Source organism: Tamandua tetradactyla, chromosome 10, assembly GCF_023851605.1.
Source record: "Tamandua tetradactyla isolate mTamTet1 chromosome 10, mTamTet1.pri, whole genome shotgun sequence".
Taxonomy (NCBI): domain Eukaryota; kingdom Metazoa; phylum Chordata; class Mammalia; order Pilosa; family Myrmecophagidae; genus Tamandua; species Tamandua tetradactyla.
This window is the reverse complement of record NC_135336.1, coordinates 44,315,734-44,336,000: the sequence shown is the minus strand read 5'-3', so window position 1 is coordinate 44,336,000 and position 20,267 is coordinate 44,315,734. Positions and strand designations below refer to the sequence as shown.

Genomic DNA, 20,267 nt, shown 5'->3' with positions numbered 1-20,267 from the left:
CAATTTAGATCTTACAGACACATTAGCTCTACAATTGAAGCCTTCTATTCCTATGAGCTTTTTATTTCATTTTGTTCTTACTATTTTAGGCTGATGCTTTATCATACTTTAAATCACAATGAACAGATTTGGTCAGAAAGATTTTATAGGAGCACAGGATGAAAAATAAACCAAAACAACACATATACCCATACTTTAATATGTCCCTAAATGTCCCAACATCAAATGATTATCTCCATTATTTTTACTTTGAAATTTCTTGTGTACTCCATTAATAATTAGGAACTCTAAAATGATTTAAGAAAGTTTAGATGGTAGATAGTAAAATTTATTCATCCTAGAGCTGCACAATATAAAATAATCCTTTTGGTGTACAGACTATAATTTACCAATAGTATTTTATACAGGACTTCTAGTTTAAGAGCCTTATGATGATACACTATATATTTTAATGTTAGAACATTTGTATTTCATTAAACCATTTGCATTGAAATGTCATTTAAATTAATTAACATATAAATTCTTCAGGCTCCAAGCTGAATAATATTTTGATACTGAGGGCATTGCCATTTTCAGTTTCTCTAGAAGTGATCAAGCTTGGTCATGAGAGCTGCAAAACTTTGTCAGAAAATAACCAATTAAAGGAACAATTTATAGACAGTCAAGGAGTTAGTTGAATACAATGCATATGCTTTCTTGAGTAAAAACAGGTCTTGTACTCTCAAATCTTTTTGTCATATTATTATAGTTTTTGAAGTTTGAAATCTGAGTTCTGTCAGTTATGATGTCTACATACCTACATCAATTCCTTATATCAAGGTTGTAGCAAATTTACTTTTAGCTGCTAAGTTCCAAATAGTTGGGCCTTTTCTTTTTTTAGAGTGTGATTCTCTGTATCTTGAACAACCTCTTTTCCCTGTGAGATGAATTGCTATTATATGACTGTTTGTGCTAATTCCATCATAGCATCACATCTTATTTTAATCACCTGTTTTCAGCCTCTCATTAGACTGGCAGTTCCTTGAGGACAGGGACAATCCTGTTCACCTTGCCTTGAGAAATCCACATAGGTATCAAATTATTAACTAAATGAGTAATGAATAATATTTCTATTCAAATGGTATAAGTACATTTATCCATGAATAATAATTAACCTCCAAATATTCTAAACTAGTCTATAATCTGATTTAAAATTCTCAAATTAAACATTATAACAAGGCTTTGTGCTAAATCATTTCTTAAAATTGCAGCTTTGAGGCATTTCATTATAAAAAGTTGGTTATCATATATACATCATATATATAAATTAATATAACAATATTTTTCATCATACATTTACTTTATTTTTTAGCTTGACCCTCTAGTAAATCTTTAGTTTCATTGATTTTGGCTGCTGAATAAGGAGACCCGCCTTTGTCTGGGTGATTTAAGAGCATAATTCAATGATGAACAATTCTTATTTTTAGTGCTGCTTCTCATTTCATCTTTTTGGGCTCAGGCCCACCTCTGTAATAACTACTACTGAAGGCAGATTTTGGAAGATTTTGAAAAACCTGTTTTACTTGAGTCTTCATATGCTTCACGGCTTGCAAAACATAACATCCTGCAAATCCTGCTACCAGTGCACCGCCATGGGTCCTGCTCGGCTCCCCTGCCTTGAGCAGGAGCACAGGGGTCACAGCCCCTAACCCATGCCTTTACCAGACAGTGATGCTTACCCCAATGTTTTGTTTTTGTTTTTTTTTTAGTTTATTTATTCAGTTTTGGCTTGTGAGGAGAGTTGTCTATCAGCCAGCTCTTCTTTAAACCTACATATCTTTTGGGTTATTTTATTTCAGAAGCCTTGATATGCATAATTATTTATTTTCTATTTAGAAACACATGTTCTGTTTGTTTTTTTGTGTGTGTGCTTTCCTTAAAACAATATATCATTGCCCTAGTTTTCTCAAGGACAGGTCATTTAAATTAAGTATTAATTATTTACATCTCTATATTCTTCAGAATAGGTGACAAACATTGCTAGAATATTAGAAAAGTACTCTTAAAAATATTTTTTTCTTCTCTGTTTCTCTGCTTGTGGTTAACCAAGGATAATTTCTACAATAAATGTATCTTATCTAATTAAACAGGTCAGTAGAGAATTTCAGTTGAGGACAATATTGGACTTAAGGGGTCACTCTCTAACAATCTATGAAAGGGTAATTGTTTGAAATTTTTGTTATTTCAGGCTCATTATGATTGAGTAGCCAGGAATTTGCCAGTGATTGCATAGAAACTGATGGGAAAAGTTCTCTTTTATTCTTGGAGAAAGATTATTTTTCATTAAGTGGTTTGCAGTTTAAGTTTTCTAAGCAATCATGAATGATTCTTATGCTTAAGAAAGGAAATGGCTTTCATAATCTACAGATGCATTTTCATGAACATGAGACATATAGTTTAAAATAATTATAGAATTACAATATTGAAAATGTCTTTAAAAGTTCACTTTGACCACCGTGTCGCACCCCATGATTTCATAAATAATACTGGGGAAGTAGAGTTCTATCTCCTTTTCGGAGATCTCCAGAGGACATTCCATAATTGGCCTGGATAGATTATCTTGATGCTAACAGCTCACATAGACTTCACTGAACTGATTTTCTCTGGTTTCACTACAGTGGAATCAGATAAAAGTTTATACAGTGGAATCAGATAAAAGTTTATCAACAAAAACTATAATCAATCTCTAAAAATTCAAATAACTAAATTAGACCTTTTTACCCAGCTAAAACTAAATAGAACCCTGTTTCTTTGGGCTTCTTAAGCATACCTTCTTTGAGAAACTCTTTATAATATTGAAATCATGGTTTTCTTTATGTTTTTCAGCATACTCTTGAATTTGCTTATTTTTTTAAGATGCGTGCACCACTTCACTTCCAGCTCAACATTACCTGAAACTCAAGTCATCACTTCTTCCAGTTTAATTTTCTCATGAATTCTATATTAATTTTCATTGTACTAGCATCCTTCATATACACCAAGTTAAACTTTTGGAGATGTGGACATTATATTCTTCCCATCACGTCCTATGCTTATATTCCTTCAGTCAGCCTCCAAGTCCTTCCTAATTAAACCTTCTATATGAGCCTTTGTTTAGGATTCTCATTTTTGTTTTCTCAGGCCACAACTTAAGGATCTTGTTTATTCTTGGGATTGCTACCACAGTTTAAACAAATATACATCATTTTTGTCTTTGGCTTTATTATTCTTTAATCTCCACAAAACTGATTTTAATAAAACACAATGTAAACATAGATAGGGGATATCTGTAAGGACTTTTTGCTACCCATTTCCTTTTTAACATTGTCTTAATTTTCCAGGGCTGACATGAAAAATGCCACAAGCTGGTTGGCTTAAATAGCAGGTTTTATGATCTCACAGTTTTGGATGCTAGAAGAGGCCAACATTAAGATATTGGCAGGGCTTCCTTTCTTCCAGAGTCTTTATTGTGAAGGCAGCCTCTGTCACATGGCTCTTTCTCTCTTCTTGTGTCTACGCCTCTGATTTTTGGTGATTTCTGGCTTCTTGCCTCTACTGATTTGACTGTGGTCACATTTCCTTTGTTTATAAAGCCTTCAGCCATATGAATTAAATCCACCCTGATTCAATTTGACCTCATCCAAATAGGAGCTTTGAAGATCCTACTCAAAAATGAGTCCATACCTTAACTAATAATAGCATTTTCAAAGACTCTATTTACAAATGCGTTCACAACCTTAGGAACTGAGGTTAAGACTTGAACATGTCTTTTATGGGGTACATGAGTCAACCCCACAGACTGTTTTCTTTTCTTTTTTTTTTGTCTTTGGGGCTTTTTCTACCTGTGAGTACTAATTTCCCAGATTAAAGCCAGAAAAATGCTTTGCCAACATCTTGAGCAGGAAGAACACATACCTGTGACCCAAGACCTACTGATTCATAGGTCTGATTCCCACAAGTGAGAAAAGTGATGGTTCAGACACGTTTTTAGTGCAGAATTCTGCAAAAGGTGTGGTAGAAGCATTTGGATTTGGGTGCTGCAATGACTACATGGAACTGGCACTCATGCAGAAGACAGCAGTGGTAGCAGTTATATTGATTTCTTGTTCCATAACTGGCATTCATTCCAAAACTGTAAAGATAGTAGTTTCCTCATCAGACTAGTTCAATAGCATGGTTTAATTTGTTCCTGGGAGCCTAGGCAGAAGTTTCATTTTCGGGGCCTGCAAACAATTCTCTGAGCTACTTTTTCAGGAAAATGTTTATGATCACTGTTTCAGTAAAAAAAAAATTTTCTGCAGTTTTTTTGTTGTTGTTGAGCCTCTTTTCTCCACTCTTACTCCATTTCTTGAAAATCCCTACCATGCCTTCTTTAAGGAGTAATTGAAACCCTACTTTCTTTGATAATATTTTCTGATAAATACAAGTGGAGGATTCACTTTGCACCACCTTGTTAGCATTAATTTTTCTCTATATTTTTGTGTCACTGTCCCAACTACCACACCATGATTTCAAGGTATAGAGTGATAGTATAATTCATTCTCATAAACCATGCCTTCTCTATTCCCAACAGAACATAGTGAGGTGCTCAGCGAATATTTTTCACAAGAAATGTAAGATGATACCTTACCCTTAGTGAGGGTTTATGCTGTTGAAGGATTAGCTTTCAGGATAGCCATGCACCACACATATTTCTCTGGAAACTCTCTGGAAGGAAGTTAGTCAAGCAATACTTAGATTATTACTTGAGTTAGATGACCCACGTTATTTCTAAATTATGATCAAAAGATGATCAGAATAACACAGAATTTGTTCTAAGTCCCAATTCCATATCAATCAACATATATTTATTAGTTTAAGCAACTTTAGTTGTCTCAATCAATTTCAGTGGCTCAACATAGCACATATTTATTTCCCACTTATATATTATCTTTTGTGGATGGCTAGAATTTTCTTCCTTCTAGTGAACCAAGACGTATAAATCCTCTATTTTGTGATTTTTCTATTTTGCATTTGATTTTCTAGGCAGAGAAATTTGGGAATAGAAGAGTCTTTAAACTTTAAACTGTTTAGGGCCAGAAGTGGCATATGTTACTTCCGTTCACAGTCTATTGGCCATAATCAGTCATATTGCCCTTTTATAACATCGTAAGTAGATAAAGAATATGCAAGAATATATGGAATATTTGATTAGCACTATTTCGTTATGCCACACAATCTGAAATTAATCTGCTGAATTTTAAGCCTAATCATAAATTGAGTAATATTGTCATTTAAATTTATTTCCCATTAATTACAGAAAGATCAATCTTCTTCTCTCTTCCATTTTCTTACTTCTATAAATATGCAATGCTTCTCTTCACTTCATTTCATATTGTGCCATTACCGACTATGAATTATCTTATATAAAATTATTTTCCTTCCACTCATGATCTATTTAAATCTTAAAATTGCTTTAAACCTCAAGTCAATTTTCCCACATTCATGAGCATCCCCAGGTATTTTGGAACTTTTTAGTGTAGGCTTCCAATTTTTTATAGCACTTAAGCTACAAAATATAAAACTAAATTATCTTACTATTACCTATAAATTCTATGTACAGGACATTCTGTTAGTCTGTAGGGATGAAATATGCTAATACAAAATATTATTCAGATGGAAAATCATGTAAGAACAGTTAATCAATAAATAATACTAATTAGTATTCATAGCAATATTTGAGAAAATAGACTCATATTGGTAAGTAACTTCTCTATAATAGATTATATTACAAAATTCAAGAAAGAAGGCCTTAACGATTTTGTGAGATATATGTATGTGTGGGGCTGGATACAGATATTCCCTTCGAATTTCTAAATCAATAGAGAAATGGACAAAGACACAGATATAAGGAGAGCAAACTATTAGTTCTACCTTACTCATCTCCCCTTTATTGAACATACCTGCTTCTTCCCTTCAGGGAGGGGCTAGCTAAAGCAAAGGAGAGGAGTACAGCTTGAGAACTGGCTGCTCCTACAGCGGTAAACTCAAAACAAGTTGAGCTACAAATGTGCATTTCTTCCCCAAATCACCATCTATCAGGTTAATTATTTTTCCTTTTATGTTGAAGATTCAATAAGAGCTATTGAAAAGTGATGTGAGGCACTGCCAAAACAAAGCTCTAGGGGAAAATAATCTCCTTCGTCTTCATAGAAACTTTCCATAGAAATAAGGAAAGTGAACATTTTCCCTCTCAAGAGAAAGATACCATGAGAGGGTAGGACTGGGATCGCTCTATGAAGGAAGCATGGGAAGGAGGGGGAAGACACTTTCAGGGGTGTGCATTGTCTGAGCAAGCAGGTACTTGAACAGAAAGTTTTGAATGAAATATTATTTCTACTAGGGTTATATCATTGCCTATTTTGCTTCTTCTATATCCTCAGTCCCAAGACACTCAGTAGGTAGTTTCTAAATGAAAAGAGGTAGCAAAATACTTATTTTATTTTATTTATTCCTTGAGTTTTGGACTGAAAAATTAGAAATTTATTTTATGGAAATACAATGAAGTTTTTTTTTTTTCAGTGAAGGTTTTTGAGCACAGTCCTATGTGAAAAAAATACCTTTTAGGAATATTAATCAGGCAGTGCTTTATGCAATGGATTGCCTTACTAGGAGTCTTGAGGGAGGGATAATTAAAATAGCCTTATGATGACCTGATGGTGGCCTTGATTAAAGAAAAGAGGGTGGAAATGTAAGAGGGTAAAAGATAGTTATGCAATACCCATATGGAAGAAAACTTGTTTGCCTTTACAAATTACTAAAAGGGAGGGAACAAAGAGTGAGAGAGAGAGAGAGACATCAACTGACTCAGCATTAATTGAACACTTCGCTTATGTAGGGCACTTGAATGAGTGAATTCAAATTAGTGACTTAATGATTGGTTCATTAGTAGAATTACAGGGTTTGGAGAGAAAATCTTGTTGAAGACAGATGAAGATTTCAAACATGGATTCTGTGTGTAACTGGTCTATCTGTACAGAGATAGTAGCTAGAAATGTGGAAACAAATTAGGAATAAATATATTTTGTAATTCAAAGATCAAAAGAAAGAAAATAAATTTTTGGAGATATTCCATTTAGTGGGGAGACAGACTCAGATGTTGATAATGTTGTGTGCATTATGACCAGTTTTAAGATGTTTATCAGCTACTATCATGTTACAATTCTATCTTTAGGATTTATTTCAGTTATTCTGCCATTGCTTATAAAATATACATATGAATTAAAAATATTAGTACATTGCTCTTTAATTATATAACTATTGTATCTATTTTTAACAACCAAGCAACTATTTGTATATAATAGAATTTGAAATATAACAACTAAGAAAGTGCTGATATGTAAACAGAATTAGAAAAAGGAAAAATAAAAAATAAGACTCATAAAGTGGTGATAAAACAAACTCAAGCTAAGTTGAATACACAGAGATGGAGTATACTGATAGAAACAGAAATATACCATTTTTAATTGAATTACTGATAAAGTTTTCTTCCATGCTCAAAAATCATAAAATCTAAAGATACTAAGAAATGTTTTATTCTCATGATTTAATTATATATAATAATGATTTCTAGAGATTTCTCAATGCAGTTTGATAGCATTCAGTGTATATAAAGCTGGATGCTTTATAATGATAAGATTTTTGTTCTGGTTTAGAAACAGAACTTTGAATGTAATACAAGTATTTCATTTTATTTTAAATTCAGAATCTGAATGAAGAGATAATTATGGCTCAGTTTTCACCTTAAAACCTGTCCGTTTTGGCCCTTTGGTTCATTTATAGAATTCTGTAAAGATGACTTTTTTAAAGGAAAATCTGAATAAGCAGAATTTCAGGGTTTTTCATCATTAATGCTCATTGGTTCAAAGCAGCTTCATGACATTAATATCTTTTTAAATATTTCCTCATTGCATGTAGTGGGAGAATAATCTATCCCTTTAAGTTCCCTATATTTTACCCTATGGGTTGATGGAAATACAATGAATAATCGTAGATGGTGATTACTTATCTTTATATAACCTAATGCTTGCTTATTTTTGTTAACCAACACAATCTTAGAATCCTTAGAAATATGAACAATCATATTTTTCATAATTGAAAATTACCACCCACATTAAATATAAAGCAATCCTAGGAACCAGTGCACACTCAGCAATGTCATGGGAAGACATTTCTAAAAATTCAAAACAGGTACATAGATACAGGTTTTCACTTTTTTTAACTCTAGATTTATTGAACAATTCATGAATTGGGCAGCGTTCCAATCAGAAAGTAGAAGGAAGTTCCCCACAGATACAGTTTTTAAAAGAAAAAAATTAATATAAAGATAATACAAGAAAATAGTCACACTATTAATTAGTAGTCCATCTGTGCATACTTTTAAAGTTATTATTTTGATTAGGCAAGTTAAATTGATCAGTTTGTATTCCTTTCAGGTTTGTAGCAGAAAGTTATTACATATATTAAACAAGATTTCATTGAAAGAATTTTCCACTCAATAGAGCAATTCTGCTGTTTGGATTGCCTCTTTCTGCAAGTGACAAGGGAGGATTCTTTCCTTTGAAACTGACTGCAGTTTCATATTTGTGGTGATGTCTCACATTAGACATGGCCAAGGCACGCAAGGCAGCGTGTTCAGAGGCAGACTGCCATGGCTGCCCGTGGCTCCATTTGTATACCAAACATACGTGTATATAGGCCAGCAAAATTTTGACAGCTGCTATTAAAATCTGGAGAGCAGGGGCACCTACTTTAGGCAATAGCCAACAGCTTCTGTTTGCATCTGGGTTTCAGTTTATTTTTAGCAAAGAATCTGGGGATCGGAGACAGAGTATATGCAGGATGTGTTCTTCTTTTCTGAGATGGAAAAGAGCCACATGGATGTTGGCTCTAAGGTTAAATAAAGGTGGGGACTTGGGATGAATTTTGTGATTTTAACATTAAACAGTTAAATTTAAATTCAGTACATCACCAGCTTTGAATTATTTCTACTAGCCAAAGGTAGTGTCATATTTCATTACTGCTATTCTAATTATATTATGATTTGAATGAAGAAAAAACACTGATTTAAAACATCATTTCTTGATTTAAAGTATATCCTTCTATAGCTTTATACTAATTATAATCACTGCTGTTTTCCAAACTACTTCTGAATACCCCTTAGAATGTTCTTAGATAAATTGAAAGAAAAATCTCCCTTGAGATGTCCTTCACTATTGCTCAAATGAATGTGTGCTTACAAACTTTTACTGCTCACATCTCTTCCCTTTTCCTTGTATCTCATCTTTTCAAGGCCTTGCTCTCCTGTACAGGATGATATGAAAAAATAAGAATTTGCATTATACTTCATGGTATTATCAATTTCCTAGAAACACAGCTGGGAAATATTAAAGACATTCTTTGACTCTCCCATTCCTTGTGCCCTCAGATAATGAATCACGTACCCAGTTCCATAATCGGGAGATACCTGAGACACTTTAGTGCTGTCAGTTCTAATTCCTGTTCTCTGTCCTTGATGTCACCACCTCATTTCATCCCACATTATTTCTCACTTGAATAACTGCAACGCTTTCAAAGCATTCACTCAGGCAAAATTGTTCCTGCACATAGCTACAAGAGTTCTCTTCTTTGATGGTGGGTTATGTTATTCTCTGCTCAAATCCTTTCCTATTGCCTGGTAAATTATAAATACTCAAAATCAAGGCATTTAAAACACCTTAAAAATATTTTCAATCAGATTTCCTGTCTTTACCTCTGATTATTCTCCTAAATGGCTTCTCAAGTCAGCTTTGATCAAATTGACCACATTAGTGCCATTTACCCTTACATACCCTGAAACTTCAAATGGTCCACTAGGCTGGACAGATGATACCAACATCTGTATTGCAGAAAGCTGAAGGCATTTCATGACTGCATTATTTCAATTTGCCAGAAGGGTATAACTGAGCTCAGAGGGGTTAGAATTAGGCAATGATATATCATCCTGCGTTATCAGTGGTCAGGACGTACTTGAGATTTACCACATTCCCCCACTCGGTTACCATCAAATACATTTCATATTATTTCAAATTCCCTTCAATCTTCCAGAGGCCAACACCATTCTGGGAAATTTTGCTTAACTTAGACAAAGAGATGTGATATAGGTTCTTGCACAACTTGCATAATAACTTTAATACAAAATTCCTCAGGTGGAAAATGTGAGTAATAATAACTACTCTATAAGATTCATGTGGATTAAATGCTATAATATATAGAAAAAAGTGTGGCCTAGATCCTGGACCATTTTACTCAATACACATAAACTACTGTGTTGATCACAATCATGATAGGAGTGGTTACAGTGCCAAAGGATAAATAAGAGTTGAAAAAATGAATAATCCTAATTGTTTGACTTGAGATGATTCCCATGGAAATGACACTTGATTACAGCACTTAATCTTTTTCTGTGTAATTGCATATATCAATCATGTGAGAAAGGTCTTTTATATAATTCTTTCAACTATAAATGTCACTTTCTTAGCAATATTTGGTGTCACTTAACTTGGTTGAGAATTAGTTCTTAAGTACGTCCTAAGTTGAAGTCTTGCTGTAAGATATCTGTAGCTATCTATATCGATATTGATTTCTGTATCTTCTATATCTATATCTATATCAATTACCCCATGGATTTTGCATGATGAATACTGCCAAAAAGAGATAAGAGGATAAGGGGTGGAGGAGGAGGAGGAAAAAAAGAAAAGCAGCAATAGGAGCAAAAGAAGAAGGAAGAGAGAATTTAAGAGAAGTTAAAGGTAAATGAAAGAGAAAAGGAAAAGGAGAAAAGGAGAAGAGGAAGGAAGAAAAGAGAAAACATTTCCACTTTCATAAGCATCTGTGGTTAATTTTCTTTCTTTCATTCCAACTCAGTTACTTAGAATCTCTTTGTGGTGTACAAGTCGCGATGAAAATAAAAGCAACCTCCCTCCCCATTTGGGATATATTTCCTATATGCTAATATCCTTCTTTCAATGTTCTTCTTGCAGGACACACCCAATTATTTAGCTTACTCCCATGATTCATTTCTTTTGAAATGTGAAGCCATAAATCACCCCTGGGGCATGACAAAGAATACTTACACACGTGCTGATGGAAGAAGGTTCACTACTCCTGCACAGCTGTAGTGAGCACATCTGTAGGGAACACACCTTTTTTGGTAATGGAAGAAAATCTGTGTGAACAAGAACAAGATACAAATGTTAATGAATATGAAATATGCAATCAGTATTATGCAGAAGAAATTGTTTGACTCAAGGAAGATGAACTTGAACGCAGCATTTATTGTTTGCATATTTAGAGTATACATATATTGGGCACCAGCTTATAGCTCTCTATCACATGACGATTCTGCTGGCTGTCATGGCCATTCTGTTCTTGTTTCTGTTCCTTTTTTTTTACCATGGCAGAATAATCCAAGAAGAGAGCACCACATCCAAGCTGCTCTTGTAAGGGTTTTACAATAGATAAGGGATTACCCTTTCTCCATGGTTTGAAGCTAGAAATGTTTGAAATCTTGAGATGCACATGCTCCTGCCTTGTCAAAGGCAGAAGTAGGAGAGAATGAAGATAATTAGAAAATATAAACAAAAATAAATGAGAGACTCTCTTTTTGGCATCCTGGATCATGGTTCTTTCATCATTAGTCCAAAGTTATCCTGTTTCTTCTAGAAGTTTGGTTAGATGAGCCCATACTTACTCATTTATGTTTAAGTTGGTTTAAATTAGTCTTGATTAACATGTTAAAAGGAGTAGCAATTTTATTGTGTATTCTGGAGCTATTTTTTGTTTTGTAGTTTAAGATTGTGTGATGATATCTTTATATACTATAATTTGAACCTATTTAAGAAACAAATTCAGATTACAAATTGAAAGGATGTCACAATTTATCTAGCATGTTAAATTTTTAAGATTTTTTTTTAATATTTTAAGGCTTTCTTCCTTGCTGCTGTTAAATATACTGTTTAACTGGCAATTAATTATTTATTGGAAAAAACATTTAAAATAAAAGCACTGAATAGTTTTATGATAATGCACCTGTAAACTATTTTCACTTCTAAATGTGGTATGATACATATTCAATAGTGGGCAAAATATTTCTTAAAGAGTATTTTAGCTCTGAGGTAGTACATGTGGTTCTTCAGTTGCCATGATAAATTTTTATTGCACAAAGGCACAGATGATGAAGTAGAAAGCAATAGATAAAGACATTTTTCCCAAAATGGCACATTTTGTTTAATCCAAACATTGAATTCTTTTTCCATTTATTACTATTGATTCTTTATAGCAAATTAAGGAGAAAAATAAATGTTAACTTTTATATATTTTTAAAAATCTTTTTATTAAAATATAACATACAGAAAGGAAAGTGCACAAATGTTTTCACATGTACACAAAAAAGCCACCACATTGTGCAGGGTTTGGGGTAAGGTGATCTCTATATTTTGCAATACATTTTTTTCATAAAGTTCTAGTAAGTTCAGATGATGTACTAGATGACTTTAGTTGATATCAGAAGATGCCTAGTTACCTAGTTACCTAATAGTCATTTCCTGCATAATCAGTTTCCATTTTACACATGGATCATATTTTCAAAATTATTGAATTTATACAGAATGGCCATCCTGAAGTGAGAATGTAGATACATTTTGGTTTTACCTGTATTACCTATAATACTCTCTTGGTTAACTCTCTTCAACAAAGTATTCCAAATGGGCTCCACTCAGTAAGGAAGGTTGTACCTCCACCTCTCACCTTTGTAGACTCACTGATACAACCAGAAAATAATATTAAATACCAAACACTAGAACATGTTTAGACAGAAAAATTACAAGCAAATTTGGGGTCAATTCTAAGGAGGCATTGATTTTGTTTGAAAAACCAGTTGTGTTAGATTCAGTCGTCAACTTGGTCAGGTGAGCATACCTAGTCTTGCTGCTGCGGACATAAGCCAACGGTACGTGAACCTCATCTGCTGCCAATTACATCTGCAGTCAGCTAGGAGGCGTGTCTGCTGCAATGAGTGATGTTTGACTTAATTGGCTGGTGCTTAAATGAGAGATTGCAATGTAGCACTGCTGAGCAGCTCGGCATTCCTCATCTCAGCACTCGCAGCTCAGCCCAGGCCTTTGGAGATGCAGAAAGAAGTCACCCCGGGGAAAGTTGTTGGAACCCAGGGGCCCGGAGAGAAGACCAGCAGAGACCATCTTGTGCCTTCCATGTAAGAAAGAACCTCAGTGGAAAGTTAGCTGCCTTTCCTCTGAAGAACCAATAAAATAAATCCCCTTTTATTAAAAGCCAATCCTTCCCTGGTGTGTTGCATTCCGGCAGCTAGCAAACTGAAACACCAGTCCTCTGTTTTGACTTAATTTTGCTTCCGAATTATATTTTTATCACTACGAAATATATTTCATCTAAGTAAAAATATTTCCAGAAATGTAAAAATAGTTCCACAACTGTATGGTGAACACTCTTGAGAAAAATTTTGATATGTCCTCCATCACTGCTTGATATCTGGAAATGAAGCTTCCTCAGGGAGTTCAGAAGCAAGACTACTCATAGGGCTCCATAGTGAGGAACTTCTCTCTAAATCAATGCCAAATCAAAGGCGCACAAAAAATTTGTACAATTGACAACAAAGGCAACTGTATTCCCCTAGGAATTTCTTACTATGTCTTTCTACATGAAATTTCATACTGCTGATCAAGTCTATGAAAAAGTGGTAGGCCACACATTTTCTTTTTCCATTCTGACCCTTACATTTTCTCATCCTCCAATTTCACCTGATGCCCCATCCGTCTAGAAAAGTCAGTGCCTAATATGTGGCTAACATCCATGAGTGGCTGGTGATAAAGTACTTCAAATGTTTAATTTGAGACCATGATAAAGAAAAAAAAAATAAAACAGGCAGTTAATATCCTTTCACCTGCGTCTTTAAATAAAATCATCTGTAAAAAATTACAGAATTAGTATTTATGCTATTTATAACTTGAAGAGGAAAAAGCTGTTTGTGTGTGTGTGTGTGTGTGTGTGTGTACGTGTGTGTGTGTGAAAAATAGAGCCTGATCTACAAAGTGAGTCACAGTAATATCTCACATGCCAATTCTGTATCTCCTGCATTTAAATTTTATCAAAACCTACCTATCCACCTGCTAGGAACATGGACATAATTATACACATTCTTTAGAGTTTTGCTACTTAATAAGTGATTCATGGACCAGAAGCTTCAACATTACCTGGGAAGTTTTATAAATGTAGAATCTCTGTCCCCACTTCAGAATTGCTCATTCTGAGTCTACATAACAAAATCCCCAGGTGATTCTTATACCTCACTGCACTAGAGAAGATATAGATGTATATAAAAACCCTCTTCTGTTTGGATCCTCAAATGATCACAACCAATATCTGAAAACTCAAATCCACCTCCACTTTTTCATGCCCATGGACCAAAGTGGACTGGAATGAATGATGAGAGCAAACAAAGTCAACTTCTAGCTGGGCACAGTGCTCAATGCTTACACACCCATTTTTTCATCTAACATTTGTAGCAATTGTTGGCAGGTAACATGACCCACACTACTATTATTAAAATTATCATTATCAATACTTAAATTTAGGTAATACTAATGAAAAAGAGACTCAAAAAAGTCAAAGCATGCCAAATAGCTTTCCAATATTACACAACTAGAAAACTTGTTGATCTTACCCATATTACTGAATAATTTCCTTGATTTCACTGATTTAAGTCTTACTGTCTGTAACAGTTTGAAACTATTGTGGGCCCCAGAAAAACCATGTTTTAACAATGATCCAATCTTGTGAGAGAAGCCATTCTTTTTAATCCTGATTCAGTATTGTAGGGTGGAAACTTTGATTAGACTATCTCCATGGAGATGTGGAAAGCCCAATTGTGGTTGTGACCTTTAGATTCGATGCAGATTTGACTCCACCCATTCCAGGTGGGTCTTGATTCGTTTACTAGAGTCCTTTAAAAAAGAAAGCATTTTGGAGAAACTCCAGAGCAGGTGCAGATACTTGGAGAACAGTTGTTTCAGAGCTGACAGAGACATGGATATTTGGAGATGCTTGGAGTTTTGACAGAGAGAGCAGATGCCTAGACATGGGCAGAGCTCAGTACATGTTGCCATGTGCCTTTCCATGAGATACTAAGCAAGCAAGAAGCCAGAAAATCATTCTATTTCATACTATCAGAATTATTTCTTTCTTATCAGCCATACCCTTGAAAGTACACACTTTGAGAACAAGGGGTACCTCTTTATTTCTTTCTGAGCTCTTTATAGCCCAGTGCCTGACCTACAACAAGAGCTTAATGTGTATTTATTGAGTGAGCTAAAGTAATGTGTACTGGATGAATCTGGAAGATCAACATTTAGTACAAATAATGAATGGATCAACTCCACAAAGCCAGCCAACAAAGCCAAAAATGTCAAGGCAAACATTGAAGACCATGACAGTATAGTTCTGAGTTCAGGACATTTTATGGCAACAACTTTAGAAAAGAATATCTGTCATTTTAAAATTGCCTTTCATATCATATTTCAGAACAGTGAATTTTGTCCTAATCCTAAGGCTCTGTATTTTGTCTTCTGACTTCCTGTTTCATTCCTGATATATGTGCTTATGATATCACTCATTGCCAGAGGGAGTATTAGAGAAATCAGGTCGATCTTCTTGATAATAGCTGGGATAGAGGTTCTAGGATGGTTCTATTCAATGCAACATTATGTGGTTTCCACATATATAAAATAATAGCAATTTGGTTTTATTTAATTTTGTTAGGATATAATTACATTTTTGGTCATTTATATTTACATAATTAATCCTAATTAAAGGAACATATAAGGTTTACACTAACATCACATTTTTAGGTTACTATACCAAAATGTAGAGAGGTTATTGTGTTCCCCAAATGTTGAGGCTGAAAGTGATAGAACCCAGGACTCAAACCCAGATTTTCTGATTCCCGTGCAACTTGGTCTGACAGAATAGAGAGGCTTTCTGCTCTTCCACATTATCCTTTCCATTAAACTCTAAGAAGATCATAAAGTTTCCTCCAGGAATTCCTTTGCTGAAGCCATGCTATGGACAGGATTAAGACAATTGGTCATTCTGCAAGTTTTCTGAGTGGATCATTTTTACTAACTAACTGGGGTGGGTATTAAGGAAGAAGAGAGCATGTCTTACATCAAAAAATAAAAGAAAATTCTTCACAATGACTTAACTGACTCGTTCAAGTTGCAGTTTCTCTAGGTTATTACATTTATTTTTTTAAAATATGTTGATATCTAGTCCTTAAATTATCAATGATAACACACTACTTTCCATTTGTCCTTGGGTTATTTTCCAGAGAATATGGAATGCATTTCTGGCATTTGAATTGAGGTCATTGGAAATTCTATAATGCTGCCCTTCAGCCCCCAGATTTTCTACTTTAAGTCATTTTTCTTCTTGCTAGCAATTAGCTTGTAGTGTTCATGGAATTGTTACTGGTATGTTGGGACAGCTCATTATCATAGTAAGTGAGTCACAATCATTAGTCCATGTAGCACAAATAATATCTTTTAAAGTTAATTCATCTAACTATACTGCTAACATATTAAAGATATAAAAAATGTTTAAATTATTTAATTATTTTAATGTATTCTGTTACTTAATATTCCTTTAGATTTCACATGTTAAATTTCAAGTTTACAATGATTTTATAGCCAGGTTTAAACATCTCAGAATAGAACTTTAATGGAAATGCTAAAATATTCTCAAGTGTAGCTGCATAAAAGCTGCAGTTTTTTTAAAAAGCCATTTTCATTGTAATTTAAAACATATGGCAGGTCTTTTGGGTAGTCTTTTGATGGTATATAGAATTGGTAGTTACAAATATTCTCCCATTTAAGTAAGCTCACTCAACTTCACCTTTCTGAATTAGCAGAACTTAACTATTCATTGTCAACTGATTCATGAATGTAGAACCAAGCTTCATTTGGAACATATGGCCTAACTATAATGAATTTGAATGCCTGATGTAAAGTAAATTACAATTGGGATTGTAATGGTGATAGCTTTTTTTTTTTACAAGACTCTTATAACATCTGTCCAGAAACTTTAATTTTTTTTCAGATGTTTTTCACACATGCTGTTTCAGGTCTCTATATGTGCTGTAACTTTGCTTCAAGTAAATAATTAGAAAAGTTGGTTATTATTTAAGAATAAAAAGGCACATGTGTGGCAAAATAAAACTGTCATTTTATGTATTTTTGAAGAACCCTAAATTCTATCAATATACCACAGAAGAATATTCGGAGAAAAACTAAATTGTGTGTTGGATCTGAGCAGGTAAAATATCTCTAAATGGATTTCAATATCAAAAACAGCTACGGTAACAGAAACACCACCCTTGCTTGTCTAAGCTTTCCCACTCATGGCAAGGACTAGAACTTGGAAGCTGCATTTCCCAGTATTTCTCACAAGTATGATCCTAGGTTAGTGTCCACCAACGGGAAGTATTCTCACAGTACTGGTAAAGTAGAAGAAAAGCAGAACAACAGATGCAGGAAGGTATGCCGTTTTGACGGATGTCAGTCATGAGTTTTGTTTTGTTTTTTTACATGGGTAGGCACCAGGAACTGAACTCAGGTCTTTTGGCACGGCAGGCAAGCATTCTTGCCTGCTGAGCCACCGTGGCCCACTCCAGTCATGAGTTTTTGTCAGCAACTACCAGGAGTCCTCTTAAGAATCACCGACTTCAATGTTATAGGCAGCTGAAAGTATCAGTGTCAATTGTGTGTAATCTCTATGCACTTCAATTTTGTAAAGTCTATTGCAAGCTTCCTGACTTTCACTGCAGTAGCCTTGTTACCAATCATATAAGCCTCTAATTTCTTGTGTTAAATCTCTTCCTTCGTGAAACACTCTAGTAGTTTCTATTGTCTTGACTTTATACTGACTCAACCACTCTGTGCAGCAGTGATATATCTGAAAAAATTGGGCCATATTTCTGTCATTTTAGAATCTTACAATGGATATACAAATGTGGATCAATTTTTGTAATAAACCAAAGACTTTCACTAAGATTTTTAAATAACATTTGATTGATTTCGAGAGAAAAGAAGTTTGACATTAATAATATCATTATAAATTTACACTGATATAGGTGAATGCTTAGCCACTTTCACTTATAATCAAAGCCTCTGTATTGAAGAATTTCAGAGCATATCATTCGTAACAAAGACTATATAAATGACATCCTGAAGTTGTGTAAGAGAACTTATGAAACTATGCATAATGGCCTTCTTACATTTCTGTTTCCACTGAAGAGAAATCTCATGCTTCTAAATGTTACAGTATTTTTCAATAGGATACCATTATACCAGTCCAGTTTTCTCAATCAAGTCTGAACCATATTCACATGGTAGATTATATATGTATAATCACTAGACCATTAAGTGTTTAACTGAGTTGGTGTCTATGAATTATATGAAATATTCTCTAAGATAGTTGGCACAAAAAAATGGGCTCCAAACATCTTCAAACATCTGTGTTTCTGTTTTCCACATGTCTGCATCTGTGTCAGCTCTGCTGTGAAGTTTCTGTCAGCTCTGAGGCTTCTGTCGTTTCTCTAGGGTCTGTCATTTCTGACTCTCACCAAAATGTTTCCTCTTTTAAAGAATTCCAGTAATCTAATCAAGACCCACCTGGAATAGGTGGAATCACATCTCTAGGTAATCAAAGGTAATACCCACAGTTGGGCCTATCACATCTCCATAGAGATAATCTAATCAAAACATCCCAACCTACAGTACTGATCTGGGATTAAAATAAATGGTTGCTCCCACAAGGTTGGATCAAGATTAAAACATGGCTTTTCTGGGGTACATGATAATTTCAAACTGCCACAATACTCAATTCCAGGTAAGTTTCTCATTAAATCGATTAGAAATTTAGGAAAACAGTAGGATTAACCGAATTAACTCAGTTTTTAAATAAATTTTACCTAGAGTTTAAGGGATATATTACCACAGTTCATTATGATAAATTCCCTGTATTACTGAAAGATTTATTATACATTTTATTTCACAAATAAGTTAGGCTATGACTTTAAGTAAGTTGTCTAGTATCCTTCAGCAGATTAGGTGGTCACCTAAGTAAATCAAAACAAGTTCTAAGAAAGGAAATGATTATTACTTAAATGTCATTTTTTATATTTAAGGATTATTGTTAATAATTTTATTATTAAGCCATTTTTAAGCCAGATAAAAAGAGTAGTCACACAACAGGCCACGATCTCCAAAAAAAAAAAGATACAATTGCTTTCTTTTTCATGTAAACCCATGGAATGCTTTTCCCTATGGGTTGTGGGGGACTCAATGTCTGCTTGTCACATAATATATATATGTAAAAACATGACACGAAAAATTTAATTGTTAATTAAATTGTTAATAATTTTATTAACAATAATAAAAAAAATTTGAGCACTTCACATAAAACCTTCAAAATGAAACAAAACAAAACTAAACAAATGAAATCAACATCATACACATGGATAACAAGAAAATTTCTACCTGGGACTTCTAATATTTAAAAGGAATGGATTATTATATAAAATAGTAATGAAGGAATTAAAATATGAAAAAAGGGTGGCAATCTGACCTTTATTAGGTATATTTCATAGAAATTAAAGTGATTTGGGATTAACTTCCCTCAGAATCTTTGATCTGACCACACTCATTAAACCATTCATAGATTCACACCTTTGCATGATGGAGCAAATTCTTCGGTTATGTGATTTATGGAGTTAAATCTTCAGAAAGGGGCAATGGAATTACATAGCTAAAAAAGGATAATAAAGATTTATTTCGTATTAAGTTCAATTGATAGATTATCAATTTTTAAATTCGTTTTTCTTCTTGCTCTCTCCTTTTTTAGTTTCTCCTTCTCTAGATGAATTTCATTCTACCTACAAAGAATTCCAATAACAGGAGTAAGACCCATCCTGATTGGATTGGGTCAGACCTTAATGGAGGTAACCTCATTGGAAGGTGCTGTTTACAATGGATTGGCACCCACATGAACAGACTAAGTTTAAGAACATGCTTTACTGGGGTACAGGGCATCAGCCCACCCTACTCCCTTTCTTTTTCATTTTCTCGTTCTCTTTCTCTCTC

General features: G+C 34.0%; 1 pseudogene; it reads right to left on the bottom strand.

Annotated features, from left to right (window-relative positions):
• Positions 1 to 1,340: 1,340 nt before the first annotated feature.
• Positions 1,341 to 20,267, bottom strand: part of LOC143647642 (mitochondrial import inner membrane translocase subunit TIM14 pseudogene) — a 47,054-nt pseudogene continuing 28,127 nt past the window's right edge.